The following is a 24377-nucleotide window of genomic DNA, read 5'->3' on the forward strand; positions in this document are numbered from 1 at the left end:
GGGAGAGAGGGAGGAAAAGATTATGAACATTGCTTTACACATTTCTTTATTGACTTGTTATCTGTGTGTATGATTGTTCTTGTAATTAGAAAAAAAAAAACTTTGAAACATATTTAAAGAAATAAAAAAGAAAGAAGGAAATAAATGAGTTAACATAAATCATGTAATTTAGGAAAAAACAAATGCTTTCTTTCTGATTGTTGCTGTTAACTACCCCTACCACCAATAATTAGATTTTTTAATTGAATTTTTATTTTGAGATAAATGCAGATTCACCTGAAGTTATAGAAATTATTCAGAGATCCTGTGAAGTCTTTACCCAATTTCCTCCCTTGATAACATACTAGAAAAACTGTGATACAGTATCGCACCAAGATACTAAGATCACAGGTCTTATTTAAATTTCCCACCTTTATGTGTACTCATATGTGTGTGGGTGTATTTAATTCTACACAGTGTTATCATTTATGTAGGTTCGTGTATCCACTCCTGCAATCAAGACATAGAACAGTTCCAACACCGTGAAGATCCTTATTATGATTTTTTTATATCTGTATCTGTCTTCCTCCTCCACCCCATCCCTAACCCATGGCAACAACTACTCTCTTCTTTATTTCTCTGGTTTTGTCATTTCAAGAATATTATATAAATGGAATAATACATTGAGCAACCTTTTGGAATTGATCTTTTTTTATTCAGTATTATTCCCTTGAGATTCATCCAAGTTATAGATTATATCAATAGTTCCCCCCCCCCTTTTTTATTGATGAGTCATATTCTGTGGTATGGGTATGCCAGTGTGTTTAACCATTCACCCACTGAAGGACATGTGGGTTGTTTCCAGTTTTTGCCTATTATGAGTAAAGTGGCTATAAACTTTCATGTACGAGTTTTTGTATAAATACATATCTTCACTTCTCTGTGATAAATGCCTAGGAGTGCAATTGCTAGGTTGTATGTTAGTTGCATATTGAGTTTTTTTAAAGAAAACTGCCAGACCGTTTTCCAGATAGGTTGCACCAGTTTACATTCTTACCAGCAATGTATGAACAATCTACTTCCTTTGCATCTTCATCAGCATTTGATGTGCTTGTTATTTTATAGGAATTTTGATAGCTGTTCATTGTGTTTTAAGATGTTGCTTTGAGTATTCTTTATTCTAAGAGTCTAAGATCTCTAGGCTTATGAAGATAAAATGAACCTTAAAAAGCTTTTAATCCCAAAGGATATATAAATATCTAAAGTAGAATTTCAGTTCCTCATATTTTTTGAGTCTTTCCTCGAAAAACTGAAGGCATATATCATTGTTACTGCCTCAGGTAAAGTATGAAAATGATAAAATTCCAGTTATTTCAACAAATATAGCAAATATTTATTGAGTGCCCAATGTACAATAAGCACAATTCTAGGTGCTGACACTATGGGAATGAAAAAAATAAAATGCCTGCTCAAATGGGAAGTATATTATTGTTGATGTCTAGGGACACCTAATAAATAACACCCCCCCCCACCTCCTACCCCAATTGATTTGAAAACAACCAGTAGGCACAGGAGTTGGGAAAACCAGAGATTAAACTGTGTCCTAAATTACTGACAAAACTATTTGGAGAATATAGCTCAGGTTGGTGGAAATAATGGGCTTCAGATCACTGTACCTGATCTTCAGCAGAATTCCCTGCAAAGACACAAGAAATTGTGGAAAGGCAGAGGCCACCCCCCAATGCTCCTTATTCGGGAACACCCAGTACAGATATTCTCTGAGGTAGGCTTGTCCCAAAGAAAGGATTCAGAAGGGCTGGGCCAGATATTCTCAGGTTTTCCCTCATAACTTCATCCTTCAGACAGAGTCAAGTATTTTACTCTAATAGAAGCTTTTCCACAGAGAAACCAAAGGACTGGGGAATGGAAATTCTCCCTTAATGATATTACTAATCATCTTCGGCTAAGATTTAAAGTAAAAAAGATCTTATAATGCTGCCTCACTTAACCTTCCAATTTATTGGGTGACTTTTATTCTGGAATATATTGGCTACTATTTGCAGACTCCCACATAGCTTTTCTTAAATGTAAATATGGAGTCTACTTGGAAGGTTGACAAAGAGGAATAGGAAATCCCAAGAAGAGTGGTCGTATGTTACAAATTAGACATATATTTACTTAAATTATATAATAGGTTTGGGGTTTGAAGGCATACAATAAATGTTACTTTTGTTTTCCTTCTGAGTTTAATACCAATTTGGAGATAGACACAAACCATTTAGACAGATGGCTATCAAAATATGAGCTTAACGCAGATGAGTGATACATCGCAGGATGTGGCAATGATGACATGTTGATCCTCAGAATTAGGTTTACCCACCAAGTTACAGACAGACTTAACCAGCCACAGACTTCCCTACATGGGCGTTCTTGTCTTGTAAAATGTATGCCTTGGAAGAGCAAACCAGAATGGATTCTCAATGTAGACAGGAAGGTTTTCAAAAGGAAGAAGAGTGAGGGGACTGAGGGTCAATTTCTTGTTGCACATCCTGTTAGTCAGGTACAGCTCTCCATCCTGTCCTCTCCCAGAGGATGGGGAGAGACTAGAAGTGTTCAGAAATCTCGCTTTAGGGAAATTTGAATAGTGAGGAATAAATATTTCTTTCTAATGGTACATAACTTAAAACTAAATTCTGGGGAGATATGCTGATGTGTGGCTTTTCAAAAGTAAAATAAATAAAATAATTAAAACAAAAAGTAAATTCACAAAAATAAATAATTAAAGCTAATTAAACTTAAAAATGATGTTGGAGGAATATGGAAAATAAGGACAAGAAATGTATAAGGTAATTTGTGTGTGGAGTGTGGGCAGATGCATCAAAAATTAAGAAACTTTTAGAAAAGTACAGCATAGAGAATACAGTCAATAATATTGTGATAATGTTGTCTGGTGACAGATGATAACTATATTCATCATGGTGAGCTTTGCATAATGTGTAGAATTGTCAAACACTATGTTGTATATGTAAAAGTAATATAACATTGTCCACTATACCTCAATTAAAAAATAATTTAAACAACTGGGGCACCTGGATGGTTCAGTCAATTAAGTGTCTGACTTTGGCTCAGGTCATGCTCTCACAGTTTGTGAGTTCGAGCCCCATGTCAGGCTCTGTGCTGACAGCTCAGAGCCTGGAGCCTGCTTCAGATTCTTTGTGTCCCTCTCTCTCTCTTTCTCTCCCTCTGTTTCTCTCTCAAAAATAAATAAACATTAAAAAATAATTAAAAAACAATAATTTAAAATACCTTAAAAATAAGGTAAAGTTGCTGAGGCCTTCTGTTGCCCGTTAACATGAAAGCAGATACGTTTGCCAATCAGTATATGAATTTGATAAATTGTGTGTTCATAAAACCTTAAATTATCAGTAGCTTCAAGAAGAGTCTTCATGATTAATGAAATATAATTCAATAGGTGATGAATCATTAGTGATGACTGAGGTTTGCTACATGCCAGGAGATAATGAATTGGGGATTTTTGGACATCATATAGTAAGTTTTGCATTGTAATGTTATTTGTATTATTATTTAGAATCCAATACATGTATCCCTTTTCTCTAATCTCTGCTAAGCCAACTACCAAAGGTTGGATCAGCATAGATCCAGTGGAGTGGAGTACAGGCTTCACAGATTTTCTAGAGAAGGGAGAATGTCTGTAGCCCTTCATGGGATACCAAAAGATGTATATCACAATTATCCCTGCAACTTGTTAAAATAGATAATATCAGCTTCCATTCTAAAATATTCTGATTCAGTAAATCTGGACTGTGGTTATGGAATCAGTCTTAGTAACAGGCTCTGCATATGTTACTAATGAAAGTGATTCTTGAGAAGATCTGTAGGGACTGTGCACATTCTCTTTCATGCTTTGTACCATCATTAACTATGCTGTCAACACTTAGCATTAAATATGTAGTGTTTTCCTTCAAACAGCTTTAAAAGATGTGCTGTGACATTCTGCAGCCACTTATCCCATTTGTACCCCCAGAAGTGATAGAAAGATCATCTCTGGAAGACCATTTTTAAGGCTATTCTTATCTTTGAATTTGGGAAGTTTATCAGTACTGAGAAAGTAGATAGTACAAACTATTGCTTTGTTTCCTGGGGTGAAATTAGATATTTTTTCAGATGCATTTTAATGTTATTAAATCCTGTTTTCTTTTGACTTCTTTCTCATTGAGTGGTTTTCTTCTGTTCAGAAATAAAGCAGATGTTACCTTGACTGAAGAGATGGTGAGGGAAGGTACTGATGCTTTTTTTTTTTTTTTTGAGTCTATAGTGGAAAATACTATTAAGAGAGTTGAAGAATTTTCAAAATCCCTTAAAATTTTATCAACACATCCAGGTTGCTAAATATCATAGAACAGAACAGTTGGGAGACAGTCAGATGCAAAAGTTCTTGTACTAGGGTGAAACCTTAAAGGGCATGGGCAAACATGTACATTGTTTGGAGATTATGCATTGGCATTAGAAGTCTGCTCATTTAGGCATAGTCCAGAGAAGCTTGAGACTCCAGCAGAAACATAGCTTTCTGCGCAAGCCTTGGCCACAGTTAGAATAGGTTAATTAGACAGATGAACCAAAAACTATACTCCTGGTCATGGCCTGTTCATGCCATGTGGAAGATCCACAAATTTCTGGTTGCTTGTTGGGGAGAAAAAGGAACCATTGAGGAGGCTGACGCTAGAGGGTCGTGTACAGTCCCTTGATTCCCAGTTGCATCAGGAAGAAAGGTAGGAAAGGAGAGAAATTAGAAAGACTAGGATGTTCACATGAAACAGAATAAATAACTAGTGAGCCAGCTAACTAAACCAGAAGTCAGGAAGAAACCATTGATTCAATGTTTAAACACATTTCCCCCCTAAAATTTTATTAGGCATGAGTGGGAATATACAGTGATAATCTACCTCTAAATCTGAATATTCATTATGAGGTTCTGTCTTTCTGTTCAGTCTACCCTGAGATGCAGTCTACCAAGCATGAGGTGGGAAATTCACATGGATTAGCCCTCAGAGTTCTCAGTTATTTGTGAAAAGTGCCAATGTTGAGTACCAGCAGAATGTTGGCATTTAAAGAATGCTATCACCACCATACCACGAAAATAGTTGCCAGGAATAAAGTAGCTTCATAAAAATACATGTTTCATCCACAAAGATTTTCCATCAGCTTTCCACTATTTTTAATTTCAGCAATTTTTAAAATAACATATGAGATTGTGAGTAAAACTAAATTGAATTCCTGGAATCCTAAGATATAAGATAGAGCCCTTGAAATAAAAGATGAAGTCCCAAATTTTCTGTCTCTGTCCTGGTGGCTTTAGAGCCAATGGTAAGATTGTGTGGTGATAGCTATCTCTTTTTCAAACATTTATTTTCTCCCATTCACTAAAAACAAAACAAAACAAAACACCAATAGAGAGTCTAAGTTGTGGCCAAATTATCCATATCACTAATGTAATTTTCATTTCACTTTGAGATGATTTTTATAATTAAAATCTCTTGCTGTTTTTGACCAATTACAAATAAATGGGGACCACAAATCTATACCATAAATTTACCAGAACCTGTGGTGCAGTTTTAAAGATTGTTGCTTGTGGAAATAATGACTGTTATTATTTCCACATCTAGATGTGTTCCCAACTAGACCATGGCACAGATTGTAAGTCATTCATTCTTTTCTCAAGGTGGCAGTAATTACTTTCACATGATTCTGTAGTGATCTTGATTGCCCTGCCTTTGTAGGCTGTGGCCCATTCATTTAGTAAATATGGGGGGAAACAAAGTATTTGGAGAATTTCATCCTTTTATTCTCTTTTCAAAAGAGAGAGCATGAGATTTTCTTAATATGTCTCCTTCACAGATCTTATCTTTGTGGCAAAAGTACTAAAATAACCTGAAAGAGTGGTAAGTATTCAGGTATCCACATTTTTAATAGCCATGCCATGAAATGTCATGTTTTAACTTTCTTTTCCTCTAAACAATCTAGTGAGCTAAGTCTGAGCATCATCAGACTCTGTCACATCTTACAGTAATGGACCTCGCATACTGCTATTTGCTGAACAAAAAACTTTCTTTTATTTATCTTATAATTACGTTTATTGTGTTGCAGAAAGTTTCTGTTTCCATCATGTCATTGTTAAAACAGGTCAGTGCATACTTAACTCATTATATAAACTCTTCCTATAAAGACACCTGTCATATGATTGAGCCCCCCCCCCCCCCCCCCCCCCGCAATCTATCATGACCTGATCTTGAGATTTTTAATTATATCTGCAAAGATCCTTTTTCTAATAAGGTCATACTCATACGTATTGGGGATTAAGACTTGGACATATTCTTTTTTTTTGGCAATGGTGGTGCCAGTCAACTCACTACATATCAACTCACTACCTTGACTTAATATTAGTTTATTTGTTTGTGCTCATTTTCACTCCCCCTCCCATTAGAATGTCAAGACCATGAGAACAAGAATTAAATATGTTTTGTTTATATTAGTGCCTTGAGCAATTTCTGGCATACAGTGGAGCTGAATAAATATACAGTATGTTGAATGAATAAAAGGGGAAACTGGACAAGATATAGGAGTTATAATTGGAGTCAAAAGAAAAACTAGGGAAAGAGAATTTGGAAATTGGGTCAGACTTGTGTGAAGAAATACACAAGTGTTTATTCATGTCTTCTGCCCATTTCTTCACTGGATTATTTGTTTTTTGGGTGTTGAGTTTGATAAGTTCTTTATAGATTTTGGATACTAACCCTTTATCTGACATGTCATTAGCAAATATCTTCTCCCATTCTGTCAGTTGCCTTTTAGTTTTGCTGATTGTTTCCTTCGCTGTGCAGAAGCTTTTTATTTTGATGAGGTCCCAGTAGTTCATTTTTGCTTTTGTTTCCCTTGCCTCCAGAGATGCGTTACTGGGCAATCAAAAAGAATGAAATCTTGCCATTTGTAACTACGTGGATGGAACTGGAGGGTATTATGCTAAGTGAAATTAGTCAGCCAGAGAAAAACAAAAATCATATGACTTCACTCATATGAGGACTGTAAGAGACAAAAAAGATGAACCTAAGGGAAGAGAAACAAAAATAATATAAAAACAGGGAGGGGGACAAAACAGGAGACTCACAAATATGGAGAACAAACTGAGGGTTCCTGGAGGGGTTGTGGGAGGGGGGATGGACTAAATGGGTAAGGGGCAGTAAGGAATCTACTGAAATCACTGTTGCACTATATGCTAACTAATTTGGATGTAAGTTTAAAAAAATAAAAAAAAACAAGTTATTAAAAAAAAATAAATACAGAAAAGAATGGTGCCCTGAAGTAAAGAGTGTTTGCATAATTAGGGAGTGATTGCTAATATCTAATGTTGAGTTGAAAGAGGCATGATAAAAGGCCTCCTAATAATTGTATGTTAGAATTCTTTTGGTTCCAGTGAGGATCTTCATATCATGTGGAAATATGTCCAAAGCTGAGACAGGTTTTGCTTATGTATTCTGGTATCTTTGTGGCTCTTTCACCACCTTGTTAGAGTAAGATAAAACAGATCAAGAAGGAATTATTTCCTGTCACTGGATTAGAAATCATTGACTTTGTTTTTTTTAGTAGTATTCTTATGGAATCTCTTACCTTCTGGACCCATTGAATTATCAGTCTACCTCTCCTGTGTAGATTTGGTGTTTGATAATTATTGGAGCCTATCAGTATGTGTATTATTTACCAACTCTACTTTTTAAACTGAACAAATGTTTTTACCCCCGTTAGTTCTTTCCTGCTAATTCCAATGCACATATTCTGTTATGATGTTTTGTAACATTTCTTTTCCATTGATCATATCTAAACAGCAGAATTTAAAATAATTAAAAAAATAAATTGAGCCTATTCTTAATAGAAACGTGCAAGTTGTTTCTAGCATATAAATAGTAGCACTTAGATGTGAAGAGTAAATATGTAGAAGTATGTGTTTGATTCAGTAATTATAAGAATTTATTAAGTTTTGGATGATAGTGCAACATGCCTATAACATGCCATTTGCAGTTCTGTGGCTGCTTTGTTGAAGAAGAGAAACATGTACAAAATAATGTAAGCACTTCAATATTAACTACATTGGAAATAAGATGAGTTTATCATGTGCCAGTGTTCCAAGTGTTATTATCTTACAACATTTTGATTGTTCTAGCTTAATTTTTGAATGTATGTGTGCTATATAATTTATATAATCCACATTTTGCCTGGTACAACTTATCAAATGTAAGACTGTCCAATTTTTTAAAATAATTCCAGCCTATATCATGTGGACATTATATATTTAGGAAAACAAATTACTTTCTTTAAATAAATAAATAGATGCAATCATTCTTTAGTTTCTAGAAATTCTAAATAATTGCTTTATAAATTTTAATCAAAATAATTCACTCAGATTTTTTAAAAAATTTGAAATTAATGTTTTCCTTGGAATTATAGCATTTAATTTTCTTTCTTTTTTTTAAAAAATTAATGTTTATTTATTTTTGAGAGAGAGAGAGAGAGAGAGAGAGAGAGAGAGAGAATGTGAGTGGGGGAGGGGCAAAGAGATAGGGAGACAGAGAATCCGATCCAGGCTCTAGCTGGCCCGAGCTGTCAGCGCAGAGACTGATGCGGGGCTTGAACTCATAAACCATGAGATTATGACCTGAGCCAAAGTCGGGTCAGACGCTCAACCAACTGAGCCATCAGGTGCCCCAGATTTAATTTTCTATTAGCATCTTCAAACAGGACTACATTCATTTATGCAATTTAGAGTAACATTATTTCTTAATTATTTTATAGATATATAGTAGTAACTATAGGGAAACACTATTATATAAACTATATTATGTTATGCCCAGAATTCGTGATCCCCCAAAGACCACCAGGGAGCCGAATCTGATGCAAAAGCAAAGAGCCTTTATTCAAGCTAGCTCGAGCTCAATCTTCTACCTGCACCGATGCAGTGGTGAGATATCGGAGAGAGAGCGAGTTTCAAAAGCACAAAGGTTTTATTGGGGTCTAGGGGCAGTTGGTGAGGTAATGGCTGTGGCCTTAGCCGATTGGCTGGGGAAGGGTCAGAGCCCTGTTACGCAGGTCGCTGTGTGTGTTTTGATCGGGAAGTTTGAACAGGTGAGCGGGAAGTTACTCAAGGGGAGGAGGCGTGGTCAAGGTGGAGGACACAGAACAAGATGGAGTCGGCTGGCGTAGGCCCGCCCTTTCATATTGTATAGTATATAATTATATAATATGCTATTATAATTAAAGATACGTACATAATTTTTATTCTGTGATCATTTTTTTTCTTTTTTCAAATTCTGGAAGCTAGCTCTTTTTTTTTTTACATCAGAATGTTTATTGAAGCACTACTTTTATTTTTTAATTTTAATTTTGTTTGTTTTCTAAGTAGGCGTCACACCCAACTTGGGACTCAAACTCATGACCTAGAAATCAAGAGTCACATGCTCCTCTGACTGAGGCAGCCAGGTGCACAGGAATTTTACATCTATTTTTTGTTAAGTCTGTTAAACAATTTCTCCACTGTGCATCAGTTACCATCTTTGGAGACTTCATAAAGTCTATCAGTGAGCTTTCTAGCATTCTGATCTTACAGTTTTTTGCCTACCTGAACCCTTTTCCTTCATTCCACTTCAGCCCCTTTAGAGCATAGAAAAGTTTTTGTTGAGTCTACTTTGCCTCTTTGGTAGGCCTCCCTTCCTGCTGTGGTGCAACTGACTCTTCCTCCAAGCGTGTCCCCGGGAATGCTTCTTACCCATTAGGGTTTTACTTCACTGGCTCGCTGAATGCTGGCTCATTCCTTTGCATTCACTATTTGCTTTTGGTATCCTCAGTTTGGGCCATCTCTTTCACCCTATATCCAGTTTGTTAGTTGGTATTCTCTCCAATCACTTGATGTTAGCATCTTCCTGAGGCCTCAGCTGAGAAGAATGTCACCATCAACTGTAGATCTTCCAATTGTGTTAATGCTCCGACCCCTCCAGCAAGGGAGGGCCCAACCAAAATTGAAAACTCTTAGATCCAGTCTTTGAACTCTAAATCATCTTTTCCCATGGATATTTTAAGACGTCATTCCACCAACTCAGAATCCTTTTGGTCTATCACCTTTGTTCTGTCTCCATGTGTTTTGTTGACACCCCATAATCTGTCATTTTCACAGGCCTTTCACTAGTACTTGGGGACTCTTAGCTATTGATAACATCCTACTTCCAGGGTATCAGGCATTCATAAGAGTCACTCCTGGAATCCTACTCAGAAGGTGGACACTTTTAGTATGACCTTTCTTGGCTGTCATCCTCTCCCTCTCAAGAAATTTGTGTGTCTCAGGGTGCCTGGGTGGCTCAGTTGGTTGAGTGTCCAACTTCGGCTCAGGTCATGATCTCACAGCTCGTGGATTCGAAGCCTGCATTGGGCTCTGTGCTGACAGCTCAGAGCCTGGAGCCTGCTTTGGATTCTGTGTCTCCCTCTCTCTCTGCCCCTCCATTGCTCATCCCCTGTCATTCTCTCTTCCTTGAAATAAACAAACATTAACAACAACAAAAAAAGAAATTTGTGTCTCCACCAAACGCAACACCTGTGACTCAAGAGGAGATGTATCTCCTTCTGAAGACTAACAATGTACTAGATTCAATTTGCCACCATGAAACATGCCTTTTATTTTGCCTTCATCCTGTACCTCTTCTTTCTATTTTCTTTTTGGTTTCATTTTATCCATTCCATAAAAATAAATACCTAAATAAATTTAATAGGATTCACTTAACCTTAACTCCCATGCATGTTAAACTATTTTTAAATCTTTGCTTTAATACCCTGACATGAGGTAGGAACACACTAAATGGACCTTACCACCGATTTAATATTTTCAATTTATAATCTATTTTTCCCACCTAAACCCTCTACTGAAACTGAAATCTTAGGATAAATGGTAAGCCTATGCAATAACTCTCACAGCATTTCTTATTCTCTCTCCTCTTCTATTCCATTAGAGCCACTGTCATGCCCTTATTTCAGTTTTTTTTTTTCTTTAAATTTGTTGTTCTTTTTCCTTTCTGTAAGGGAGGCAAGTAAGAAAGTGAGGAGGGGTCTAATAGTTATAGATGGTTAGCTATGTACAAGGCATGGTGTTATGTGATTTTTATATACATCCTATCTCTTTCATTCTTCAGGACAATTCTGTGGGGAAGATATTTTTCCACTCAAAAAGTTCTAGCAATTTTTTCAAAGTTACACAGACTTTGGTAGAACCAAAATCTGGACCTTTGTTCTATCCTTATTCCATTGCATGGTGACCTCACATGTCATTTTGTCTTTCCACCCACAAAAGGTAAGTATCCCTGTACTTCTGTCCTCTGCCTTGTTTAGTTTGTGACATTTGTCTTCATGTCTTGGGTTTATATACAAATTGCTCCAAAGTCTCTGTCTTAAGCCCAAATGTCTCAAAACCCTCGGCGTTCCTTTTTTCCCTCCTTCCTTTTTATCTCTTTCCTACTCTTCTTCCTTTCTTCCCACTCTCCCTCCTTCCATCTCTTTCCTTATTTGTTTTAAACATTTTTTGAGTATTCCCTATATGTTCAAATGATAAGTGTTTCACATGCATGGTCTTCCTCACAAGGCACACATACTGGTAGCTCAGTTTTAAATAGGAGGAAACAGAGATTTAGAGAAGTTATGCAACTTGCCAGAGGTCAAACAGCTAGCAAGTGTAGAATCAGGCTGAGACCCCATTTTCCTCTGAAATCTTTGTTCACTGTCTCATGCTGCTGAGAGATTACTTATTGTTTTCTAGACATGCACACTCCTTTCCTACTGTTGCCCTTGCTTATACTATTCTCTCCTATTCTGTTAGAATTCTACCCATTCTTCACGGTGATCTCCAGTGGACCTTTTCTGGAACCCTTGATTGGATGTGATTTTTTTCCCATTCTCAGCTCATAGCACTTTCCATCTTGTGTATTTATTTTCCTGTGTGCACATATATATTTTCCTTCTGTGATTGTGTAAGTTCCTTAAGGTAGAAACTGTCTTTTAGGCACAGTAGGTGCTTTCAATAAATCTTATTGTATTGAGGTGAATTGCAAACTGGCAGTGCATTTTTTTTTAAACAAACAAATACAGCAACCATATATTGCAAATGCAGTATTAGTAAAAAGGCAATGAGAGGCAGAATTATTTTTATCACAATTTAGAGATTTATGAAATATAGACTGCATTAGTATTTATTTATTTCATGGCTTTGTAGTTTGCTAAATTTCTTTTCCCTTTTACTCAAATGATTATTCTCTCATCGATAGGATATGAACTCCTGGAAAATATTCATTGTTAACATCTACAGCTTGTTGATTAGAAACAATTTCCAAATGGCAGTGAGCTCATTATATATGATAGTATTTTAATATCTTTTTAATTTTTTGGTAATTCCCTCCAAATCCAATGAAAGAATTCCAAGCCTGTTGTCAAACTTACCTAATATAATTAAGCAAGGCACCCACAAGGGTCTGATCAAACAGGGTTGTTTTGCATTTCCTGTTTGTTTTATTTTTAGATTCTCTGATTTCCAGTTTTGGAGGTCAGGCTTAAAGCATTTTCATGGATGCAATTCCCACAGAGAACCATGGGAGATTGGTGTAGGAGGGATTGCAGCCTGGGTATAAAGGAATTGTGTTTTGCCTTTCTTTTCTTTATTCTCCAGCTGCTGTTCCTTAAATAAAACTTTAAAAATAACTTTTATAGGGTGGTTAATACATTCCTACCCTGTGGGGACAGGCTACATTCTCAGCTGCCCAACATTTTAAGCAGGCTGTAGTAATTTGGGTAAAGAAACAGGCTCTTGTCTTAAGTCTTGAAGAATTGCCACAGGGTCAAGGCCAGAGCAAGGGAAGTGTGGGCGCTGGTGAACTTGCATTCTGCATATACTTCCCTAGAGGCTGCAGAAAAAGGGAGGGGCCGAATTTAGGTGGTCAGGAGTGGGGCAGAGTCATAGGGATAGGCTGAATTTTATGACAAAAGAGGGAATGTCACAGTTTTTAAATTTAGAAGGTCCTATGGCTTTCTCAAGTAGTTTCTTTTATCATTCCTTGACCCACTTCTTACTGAGTTAAACTTGAATATTTGGCAATGTGTGCAGGTAGTGTATACGCTCACTATGACTCCATATGAAATCCATTGTGTTTAAGTTTCCCAATTTTCTTAGGGGAGCCAGTTGGAAAGAGGTATGTTGGAGGCTCTAAAGTCCCACTGGTCCTTTATGTATGCCTAACTACCTTCTGAGCCACAGGTGGAGCAGTACTGTGTGCTGTCACACCTGCCCAGCTTGCCCCAGGTAGTAAGCACTGGATCTGTGAAGCTACTGGTTTGGCTCTTTGTACTGCATAATCTACTGCCTTGCTCTGTGAAAGAGATTTGGCTTTCATGGAAAAATGAAAACTGGAAGGAAGGAGGGATTCGACTCTCCTCTCTACTCTGAATAGTTATGCCATGCACATTTTACAAATGAGGGAATAGGTAGGGTATAAGAAGAAAAGTGGGCAGAGAATTTACATTTAAGTGCCTTGTATGTATCAGGCACTAGTAGCTATCAGTATTTTTAGCACTTTATAATTTAAAAAGTGCTTTGACTTATGCTGTTTGCTTTTCATAATAATATGTGAAGTTTGCGAAGCAGATGTAATTTATTCCCACTTTTGCTGATGTAGATACTAAAGTTCAAAGTCTTCAAGCAATGCTCAGGTTTAGGTAGTACAGAGGTTAACTAGCATGTAGGCATTTAATGACTTCAGGCTGCCTAGGCACAGTAGGTACTGAGCACCTAAATAATTAGCTAACAAGTTTTGGCATTTTGTAACTGTTTAACAGAGTTTTTAACTGATAAAAGCTAGTATATGTGTCTATAGAAAATTCCCCAAATTCTACCACACTAGATTGTCATTATGGTCTGTTTCCTTTCAGTTTTTCTTCCCCTGGGAAAATACAAATATGTACAAAACTGGTATTATACTCTGTATATAGATTTTTATTCTACTTTTTTATACTATTGTGTTTGCCCCATGGTTGCACTGTCTACATTATACTTTACATAAAATCAATACATACATAAAGTAAATAAATACATAAAGTACATAAAGTAAATAAAATAAAAAAATGTATTTTTTATAAAACTAGATAGAGTTATATATTTAAATGATACATCTATTGTATTGTCTTGTCTTCATGTCTTGGGTTTATACACGAATTGCTTCAAAATATCTATCTTAAGCCCAAATGTCTCAAAACCCTTGGCGTTCCTTCCTTCCCTCCCTATTGAATGTGATAGCTGTATGTAACTTTATCTCTTTTGTATGATAACATACTTATACTGTAATTTATGTAGTCATTTTTCTACTATAAATTTTCATTTTTCTACTATAAGAAATACAGCTGTTATTTAAAAATGCTTTACACAATCTTCTCTTTCTTTCTCATTATGTTTTTAGACTAGATAAGTAGAAGTTAAAATTGTATGTATGGGGTATGGATTGACATCTGTTATCATGTGTCTACAACATCCATCTTGCTTCTCTTAGAAATAGCATCTGGATTTTCCTTTGTAAACTACCTTTCCTAATCTCTGTCCCTGCCAGTCAAGCCCTGATTCACACAGGGTGAATCCCATACCCAGCCCTTGTCCCAAGAAGTTGAACTTGTTTCCTCATCAAAGTAATTGTGTCACAGGGGGAGCATGTGGCCCAAGTCATGCCAGTAAAATATAGTGAGGTGTAATCTTGGGATTTTACAGTAAACTATTGGGAAGTTCAGGTCCTCTTTCTGCCGGCTCAGTGAGGCAGCACAACATGGAGTCTCAAGGGCAGGTTGCCATCTTTCACCTTGAGGGAAGGCCTGCCTCAGGAAAAAAAAAGAAAAGCCATAACAGTTGAAAGCAGACTGGACATGGAAAGAGATTCATAATGCATGTTTGAGCAGGGGGATTCCATATGAGCACTGCTGGGATTTTTACCTATGTGAGCCAATCCATCCGTTTTCTCATGACAGCATTTTGAGTTGGGTTTCTGCCCTTGTAAGCAGACGTGCTGATTTATGATTTAGTACACTGGCTTCATATGTAAAGGTCTTTAATACATCTTGCGATTTACTTTCTGACAGCACTGTGAGCCATGGAGTACTTATTTCTGTGTATCAATATTGACACAAGTAATACGCATTTTAAGTGTGAAAACATTCCTTTTCACTTCTAGAATATTTTTCACGTGTTTAATGATCTTTTATATTTCTCCTGTGATTTGTGTGTTCTCTGATTTGCCTGCTTTTAATTTAGGGTGTTAGTATATTTCTTCATATTTTAAAGTGCTTTTTACATGAAAATATTAATAAATCATTTGTATATTTGTGCCATATATGTTGCAGACGTTTTCGTTATTTGATTGTAATCATACTAATGCTACATATGTATGAAATACTAAGTATGTAGTTTTTTTTGTTGTTATGGAGCTTTTATGTTTAGAATGTTCTTTACCTTCTAAAGATGAATACTTTTATAGTTGCCTTATGCTTCATTTTAAAATTTAGTGTATATTTCATTTGGGATTTATTTTGGTAGATAAAGTAATTTTATTTAGGAATAGTTTGGATGCAAGTCACAAGAATTGTGAAGCTTTCAAAGGTTAGATTGCTTCTAATGAATACAGGGATATTTCACGGAACCATGTTTGGGATGCAGTGACACTTTGGGGAGAGACAGGGAACCAGGATGGGCATGCTGTTGGGATTCCATTCTTTTTCATCCCTGGCCTATGCCCTCATTCCATTTCCTCATCCTTCCCATTTGTTTTCTCTACTTCCTTGTCCCAGTGGGAACCATCCAACAATACAGAGAAAGACTAAATCTTCACTTCCAGTCCAAATTCCACTAAAATGGCCCTGTGTTTCTAGTTTGGATATGGTGCTTAATGTTGCCCTGAAATGAGGTCACATTGGATGAACCCTGGCTTTTAAGAGTCCATTCTCTGGATCAAATTCATTATCAAAGAATCAGGGGAAGGGTAGTTACCGGGGAAGGGGTAATATTTTGAGCTGCAGACACAACCAGTAGGCATGTGGTCATTACATAGATGAAGACCTAACTTGATTATTTCCCAAATAGCTTTCCTAACAAGTATTGGTGTTCTATACTTTCACTACTGATTTACAATGTTTTCTTTGTCATATATTAAACTCATAAGTGTGTTTGAATGTGTGTATTTCCAGACAAAGATTTTCTGACATATTGGTTTCTGTCAGTTCTCATGACAACTTTATCAATTTCCCTTTCTTCTTCTTTCCAAATTTGTTGTATATATACTCTTCCATTTATTCTTCCAGGAAAATTTTGTTGCATATACAAGTGAAATATATTTTTTAATGTTTGTTTATTTTTTGAGAGAGAGAGAGAGAGTGCATGAGCAGAGGCAAGGCAGAGAGGGAGGGAAAAAGAGAGGGAGAGAGAGGTAGGTAGAGGGAGAGAGAGGGAGAGAGAGGGAGAGAGAAGGAGAGAGAGAGAGAGAGAGAGAGAGAGAGAGAGAGAGAGAGAGGTAGAGGGAGAGAGAGGGAGAGAGAGAGAATCCCAAGCAGGCTCTGTGCAGGGCCCCATGGGGGGCTCATACTCACAAACAATGAGATCATGACCTGAGCTGAAATCAAGATTCAGAGTCTTAACCAACTGAGCCACCCAGGTACCCCACAAATGAAATACTTTTATAATAATTATTCTGACTTATTAAGGAAAGCTATTGTTTTTATTTATTTGTCTTATACCTGGCTACTTTTCTAATCTATGATAATTCTAAGAAATTTGCAGTTCTCTTGGAATTCCAGTTATGTAAATTGTGCACTGGTTAATAATAATAGTCACTTAATCTTTTCTACTTATACCTTTTATTTCCATTCTGTGTCTTTTAGAATTGTTCAGAATATCCAATAAAGCAATAATTATGTTTATGAGTATTGTTATGAGCAATAATATTATTTGATATCTAATGACATTTACCATACGTCAGGTGCTATTAGAAATCCATTATTGCTGTTATTCTAATTTTGCTGATGAAGAGACTGTGACTTGGAGAGGTCAATTAAATTGACCAAAGTTACACATCTTATACACGGTAGAGCTGGCATGCAAAAACAGGTCTATCTGACTCCAGTAACCCTATTTTTAATGATTATCTAGACTACCTTTTTTAAAAAGGAAAATCCAATTTAATATTTGAAGGTATGCTTATATACTGAGAAAGCCTAAGAGAATTTTATGACAAAACATGAAAGGTTTCTTGCATTTCTGAAGAGGTCACTAGTAAAACTATCTGTCTTTGAAGCCTTTTGTAAAAATGATTAGTCAATGCTTTTTGCAAATTTCTCCATGGTTGATGGTCTATTCAAGTTTTCTGTTTTTCTCCGGGTTAGTGTTGATAGCTACTTTTTTTCTTCCTAGAAAATTCTCAGTATAATTAAGAATTTCATAATTACATGGAGTAGTCCATGCAAATTTTGTTGCAAGAAAGAGCTTTAATGTACATAGCTGTGCCCTTGGAGTGAAGTGCATAGGTGACAGATCTCAAAAGTTATTTTTTAGGGTGATACACCTTCCATGTGTCAATTCCAGCGCCACGGCCCCCTCGAGGAAGTTCTTCGTGGGGAGGGGGGCATGTGGAGGGGGACAGGAAGATGTATGGGCGGAAGAAGAACCTGGAGGAACTCATCACCACTCCGAACATGACCATGGTGCTGGCTGACATGACATCCAAGTGGTTTGTGCACCCCACCCCCCCAACTGCCTAATCGACTTTGTCTGACAGAAGCTAGATCCCAAGATTGCTGTGGCTGTGCAGGAATGCTACAAAGTGCCTAACGCAGCCTTTACTGGGGAGATCAGCCCTGCCATGATCAAAGACTGTGGAGCCACGTGGGTAGTCTGGGGGGGGGGGGGAGGAAAGAAGGCGTGTCTTTGGGAAGTCAGATGAGCTGATTGGACAGAAAGTGGCCCCTGCCCTGGCAGAGGGACTTGGAGTAAACCCCTGCATGGGGGAGAAACTAGATGAGAGGGAAGCTGGCATCACTGAGAAGGTCGTTTTTGAGCAAACCAAGATCATCACAGATAATGTGAAGGACTGACTGGAGCCTATGAGCCTGTATGTGTCATTGGTATTGGCAAGACTGCAACGCCCCAACAAGCTCAGGAAGTACAAGAAAAGCTCCAGGGATGGCTGACGTCTAATGTCTCTGATGCAGTGGCTTAGAGTACCCGTAGCATCTATAGAGGTTCTGTGACTGGGGCAACCTGCAAGGAGCTAGCAAGCCAGCCTGATGTGGATGGCTTCCTCGTGGGTGGGGCTTTCCTCAAGCCCAAGTTTGTGGATATCATCAATGCCAAACAAGCCCATCCATCTCCCCTCCTTTTCCTGATAAGCCAGGGAGTAGGTAGCTCAGAAGCCCAGTGACTGTGCTCCTACCTCCCACACATCTCCACCCCTCACATGCTTCTGATGGTGTCACCTGTCCCCTTCGTGGCCAAACTATACCCCTTCCTTATCATTTACATCTTACCCTATAATGGTTGGGACCAGGCCAGTCCCTTTTCCACCTACTGTCATGTTTGGAACTAAACATGTCACCAAGGTGGCTCCTCCTTGGCTGAGAGGTGGAAGGTGTGGAATTTGTTCATGGGTCTCCTCAGTCCCCAGTGAGGGTAGGAGAGAGAAGCCATTCTCCTCCCCCATCTTGTGCCATGAGACAAAGAGCTGAGAGAAAGTCCTGTTCTCCCCACAGAGGCCGGGGGTGCTCTTCTCTCCCATGGTGCCAGTGCCTGTGTGTGTTGTATATGTGAGCAATCTCACTGTGTGGGGAAAATAAACACCTGGCACTAAAAAACCAATAAACAAACTTTTTTTTTTTTTAAATAAGAAGGAAAGAAATAGTGTGCAATGCAATTGTTAAATCATATCCAAAGGATTTCCCTTCTCATTCTTGATTTAAGAAAGCCAATGTATCAGAAGTTGCCAGATGCATGCAAACTTGTTACCTTTTTGGCATTTGAGCATATTTTTACATTGTGTATTAGTACATCATCTAAATATGTTAACATAATAACTGCAATTAGTACACTCTGTAAACAAATGTGCATTTACTCTCAGACTATGGGTATGAACAGATTAAATGTACAGGTTGAGCAGCCATTGGAGTATGCCCAAAATACAATAGGGTGGATTGTGTCAGTCTAGTTTGGCATATACAAAGACAGATGTGTCTGCTGGCATTCTTTAGACACAAATCTTGGCAAATTCAGATGAGAAAAATTGGCCTGAGTTGACTGTATTTTCAGTATGGTTGAAATGTAGTAATTAGTGACTTTATCAATAAAGCAGATGGAAAATTGCATTCAATTTTGTAGCCACTCTAATTTTATTCTAGATATAATAATGCATTCACCTGTTGGTATTTTGTTGTATTGATCAAGTAGGTTGCATGGTTGAGAGTAGTGAACTTAGAACTCAGTTTTGGTCTTAACTTTGACAGTGATTTTCAATTTTGGATAGATACTTTATCTCTTAGAGCTTTATTGGATCATCTATAAAAGATATAATGATACCTATATGCAGTCAAGGAAAGAGAAAACATTATAAATTTATTTAAAAAAAAACATTTTATTGAGGCTCAAACCAAAAGGGCCAGAAAGTTTAAACACCTTCCTCAGGGCACAGAGTTTACAGGGGGATTTAGACCATTATCCTCTTCTAATAGAATCTAATTCTAGATTCTATACACTTAGTGGCATTGACATGCTTTTAATTAAAGCTGTAGCAGCTGAATTAGTCTTAGTATCTAATTAATTAGATACTATTAATTTTGTAAAATACATGCATTTTTGTTTGTTTTACAGATCTTTAAACATTCCATTAGTGACTGAAAACAGTACTCATAATAGTAAGAAAACGTTAGATTAATGCATTTATATGTAACTGTTACTTTTCGTACTGTATGTTAAAAAGAACTGGGTAAGAATTGAGGATAAATAATTAAACATATGTGGCAGATTTGTGTTTTCTAAACATGGCCACAGTATGTCCTATCCCATGCTTTGATTTTATATGTGATTTTGAGAGGGGAGTCTTTTACTTGATCTTGAGCTTAGATGGACTTGTGACTACATGGAAGTGACCCTCTTTGACTTCTGAGACTGGTCTTAAAAGGCAGTTCAGGTTCTGCCTTGATGTCTTGAATGTTCGCTGTGAAAGCCTGAGCTACTATGTAAGCAGTTCAGTTTCTCAGAGGCTGCCATGCTGTGAGGAAGTACAAACTGGCCTGTGTGGAGAGGTCACATGGGGAAACCCTGAGACTACATGAAGAGAGAAATGTATAGCCAGTCCCCACCTGTTGCAGCCCTTGTTACTGTCTACTTGAAACCACAGCCCAAGTCAGAATCACTCTGCTGAACTCTTCCCAAATCTCCCAATTTCCTATGGTTGGGAAAAGAGACATGCATTTAATGGGGTGATTTCTGAGAAATAGGCAGATGGAGCCTTTAAAAAAAGTTTGTGTCTAATTTTCTCTTTGAAGTCATCTACATGGTTGTAATAGAAAATCTTCCCTCCCTTGAGGCAAACTGCTTCATTATCTTCAGGAAAGTTTACAGGACAGACCCATATTTTGAATGAGTGGCTTTTGTTTTGACTTGTTAGAAATTACAGAATGTTCTTGATTCTCCATCTGGGTTGAAGCATTGTAGGCAGGTACAGAGCACTCTGAATATTCAGATAATCCAAAACTGAGTTCATTCAGTGGAAGCAGCTGCTCAGAAAGACCAGAGGTTTGGGAAGGTATTACTCATCTAAAGGACATGGAATGAATGAGCAGTCAAATAATCTAGTTGAGATCTTAAGACATAAGCAGACGCCAGTTGACATCTGGGCTACATGTGTTCTACAACTGATGTTCATCAACAAGCTATTCTTTAACATCATGCTGGATGGCTGTCTAGGTGTTAATCCATCTTAGATATTGAGACTGAGCAGTTTTTCTGCCAACTTTATGTAAAACATCATATTTGAATGGAATTGTCTTTATTTTGGTTGTTATTATATTCCTTCAAAACTGTGAATTTAATTGTAGGAATGAAATCTTGATACACATTTTTAAAATTCTACATATGAAGTCTAGCACTTGAATACATAATGTGTAACATAGCTACAAATATTCAAATCTTAATCACTAATTTTATTTAACAATTGTTTTTACACCTTAAGTGTGCCATAAAACCTAGCTATTTCTACAAAATTTATCCCATCATCTTTAGTAAATAAAAATCTGAAAATATCACTCTACCTTATAATTACCTCCATAAAAAATCAGCAACATAAAATTGAAAAATATAAGGAACCTCCCCAGATGTGTAATGATAGTATAAAAAAACCACTGAAGTCATTTATACATGCTTTTACAATAAATGCCAATAAAATACACTCCACACTACACCATTTCTAAGGAAACATGAACCATGGACTTACCTGAATATGCATAATTAAAATAGTATCTCTGGATGGTGTTGATAGTTCATGGGTTAAGCACTGGAGAGATTCATGTGAGCAAAAACATTTTATTTCTATATCAGCTAATCTTGACTTTAAGGAACAGCCTCTAATTCTTTACATCTCTAAAACAAACAAGCCTTATGCCACCTGTTACTTTATGGGGTACTTATATAGGCTTCTGGCTTTTTCCTCAATTACATTTCCATTTAGAATTATGTGTGGCCTATGTATAACCTCACACCACAAGTTTTCTTTTAAAGTTTTATCTCATTTAATGATCACTTCTTGTACTGTAAGAAGTAATTGCTAAAGTAGTTTCCTTAGTTATATTTTCTTTTTTTTTTCTTTTTTGTACTTAATGCACATAGTGTGTGGTGAACTTATTCATACAACCATCACATTTGAATTGTTTATTCTAATTTATCTATAACTTCTGTTTACTGGCTAAGGAACTCTTACTTTTTTAGACCACTCCATTTTCTTTTTGTTTCTATCAACAAGGCTAGCTCTTGATATTTTGGGGGATTTTCTATAGAGACAATGCTTTATTCATTTCACGAGACTTATTAAAAACATTGGGGAAGGGAGATAAATGAAACCATGAAATCAGAACATTGAAGTGAGGTATAGATACTTTGGGTGGACACCAAGGCTCACTACTACACCAGCCTCTAAGTCCACTTGATTCAAATTGTAACTCAGAAAAATATACTTTAATTTCATAGCATTTTGAAATTTTTTGAAATTGTATTTTTCATGTTTTCTTTTTTCTTTTATTTTCTTTTGCTTTTTTTTTTTTTACAATATTTTAAATTGGAGATGTCAATTGCTTAAATGCCATGGGTCTCTTATAATTTTAGTTAAGACTCATATCAGAGGACTTGACAATAACTGGGAGTAGCAGCTAACAGTTTTGTGACCATTCTCCATAGGCAATGTCTAAGGTCTGTCCTAATTGAGAAGTTGTTTCTGTTTCCTGTCATTTAAAGAGGAAGAAAAAAAATTGTTTGTGCCCTCTAATTTAATCCAAAATCTTGGAAGAGTCACTCTAACCACTTTCAAGATCTGGTCTGGGAGTAAAAATGAAAGTATTTTAAATTTCACACTGCACTAATTTTAGGTGCAACTTTGAAATTTCTCCTTCTCTTAGATTTGACAAATGTTGCCTAGTGTTTTCATAACGACATAACAGTTTTGTGTAGTACACAATCAAAATGTCATTATAGCATATTACCCAACCACTGAACATGGCACTCTTTGCCAAACAATCTTTTCTTAGTACATGTGTTTCAAAAGCACTTACTCTGTAAATGAAAGATTAAGGCTTAGCTGACCTAGATTGAGCTGTGGGGATTTAAAATCCAGGGATCAATCATTTTGGGTCTACCTCAGTTCAATTCCTTTTTTCAATTTTTTGGATGACTCAGTGGATTCATTCCAGTTTTCTGGACAAAGACAATCTTTCATTCTTGCTTTAAAAAAAGCCTCAAAAATGAAAACAAACAAACATGGTGAAATAAGCAAGGATGATTAGATGATCCTCTTTTGAATAGGATACCACAAGTAGCTCTGTTTTATATTCAGTTGAGAGAAACTGGAAATTGTATTGCTGTCTCCGTATTTTCAGTGGAGATTGACTGAGAAGCCCAAGCAGATACATAGTTTTATTGGCAATAAACCTATCTTCACAAAGACATCTCCTTTTCAGCTATGATGTTTGATAACATTTAACTTCTTTCCTTCTAAGCCCCGAGATGAATGAAAAATTCTTTTATCCCTTACTTATGAAGAACCAACAATAGAGAGACCCAACGCTATGGCTCTTCTACTTTTAGTCCTATAATTAATGAAAAAGCAAAGATGAAAACTTTGAAGAGTCCACAGTAAATACAGAATTTTTGAAATGTAATTCTACAAGGAGGAGCTCTTTTTTAAAAGTTGGCATTATTTCTGATTCTGATTGCTTTTTAGGAAAAGGAAATCATTGAAAATGTCTTTAGAATTTAGCAACCCAATATTTACTGGAAATGGAAAATACAATTGAACTTAACACTTTTGACTCTAAAAGAAAGCCAATCTTATGTAGCAATTTGATAACATATTCAGACATGATTTAAATATACAATGACAATAAGCTTCATAATGCACTTATTTTCTAGCATATCTTATTTGAAAATTTATTGTATATTGAGAAGAACTTAGAATAGAAATAAAAGAATTAAAATTTAATGTTATACTTTAAAAATATTGAAATATAGTTGGCACACAATGTTACATTAGTTTTAGGTGTGCAACTCAGTGATTCAACAAGTTTATATGTTATACTATTTATGCTCCCAAGTGTAGCTACCACCTGTCACCATACAAAATTATTACAGTACCATTGTCTATATTCCCTATGCTGTACCTTTTATTCCTCTTATTAGAAGGTTCTCTTGTTTAAAACATTCAATAACTTACACAGAAAAAGAAACAGTATAGACTTCCTTTTTTCACTCTGATGGAATAGTGGGATCAAATTTACTCTCTCACATTAAACAACTGTAAATCCGAACAAAATAAGTGGAACATTTCATTTTCAGGAAGTGGCCAAAAGGTAGCACAGAATATTGATCCTTAAGAGAAGGAGAACAAAGTATGTGAATCTCATAACTGCCTCAACTCATGGCCTTAAGTTTCCAGGAGGTGATGTAGTTAAGAGAAATCTAAACAATACTTAGAAGCCTTGTGAAGTTGGTGAGAGAGAGTTTGGAGAGACCAGGTCACCTAGAA

General features: G+C 36.5%; 1 pseudogene; it reads left to right on the top strand.

Annotated features, from left to right (window-relative positions):
* The window catches only part of LOC125930435 (triosephosphate isomerase-like), a 49769-nt pseudogene extending 31251 nt beyond the window's left edge, over window positions 1-18518 (top strand).
* The last annotated feature ends 5859 nt before the right edge of the window (window positions 18519-24377 follow it).

Source organism: Panthera uncia, chromosome A2 (assembly GCF_023721935.1).
Source record: "Panthera uncia isolate 11264 chromosome A2, Puncia_PCG_1.0, whole genome shotgun sequence".
In the NCBI taxonomy this organism is placed as follows: Eukaryota; Metazoa; Chordata; class Mammalia; order Carnivora; family Felidae; genus Panthera; species Panthera uncia.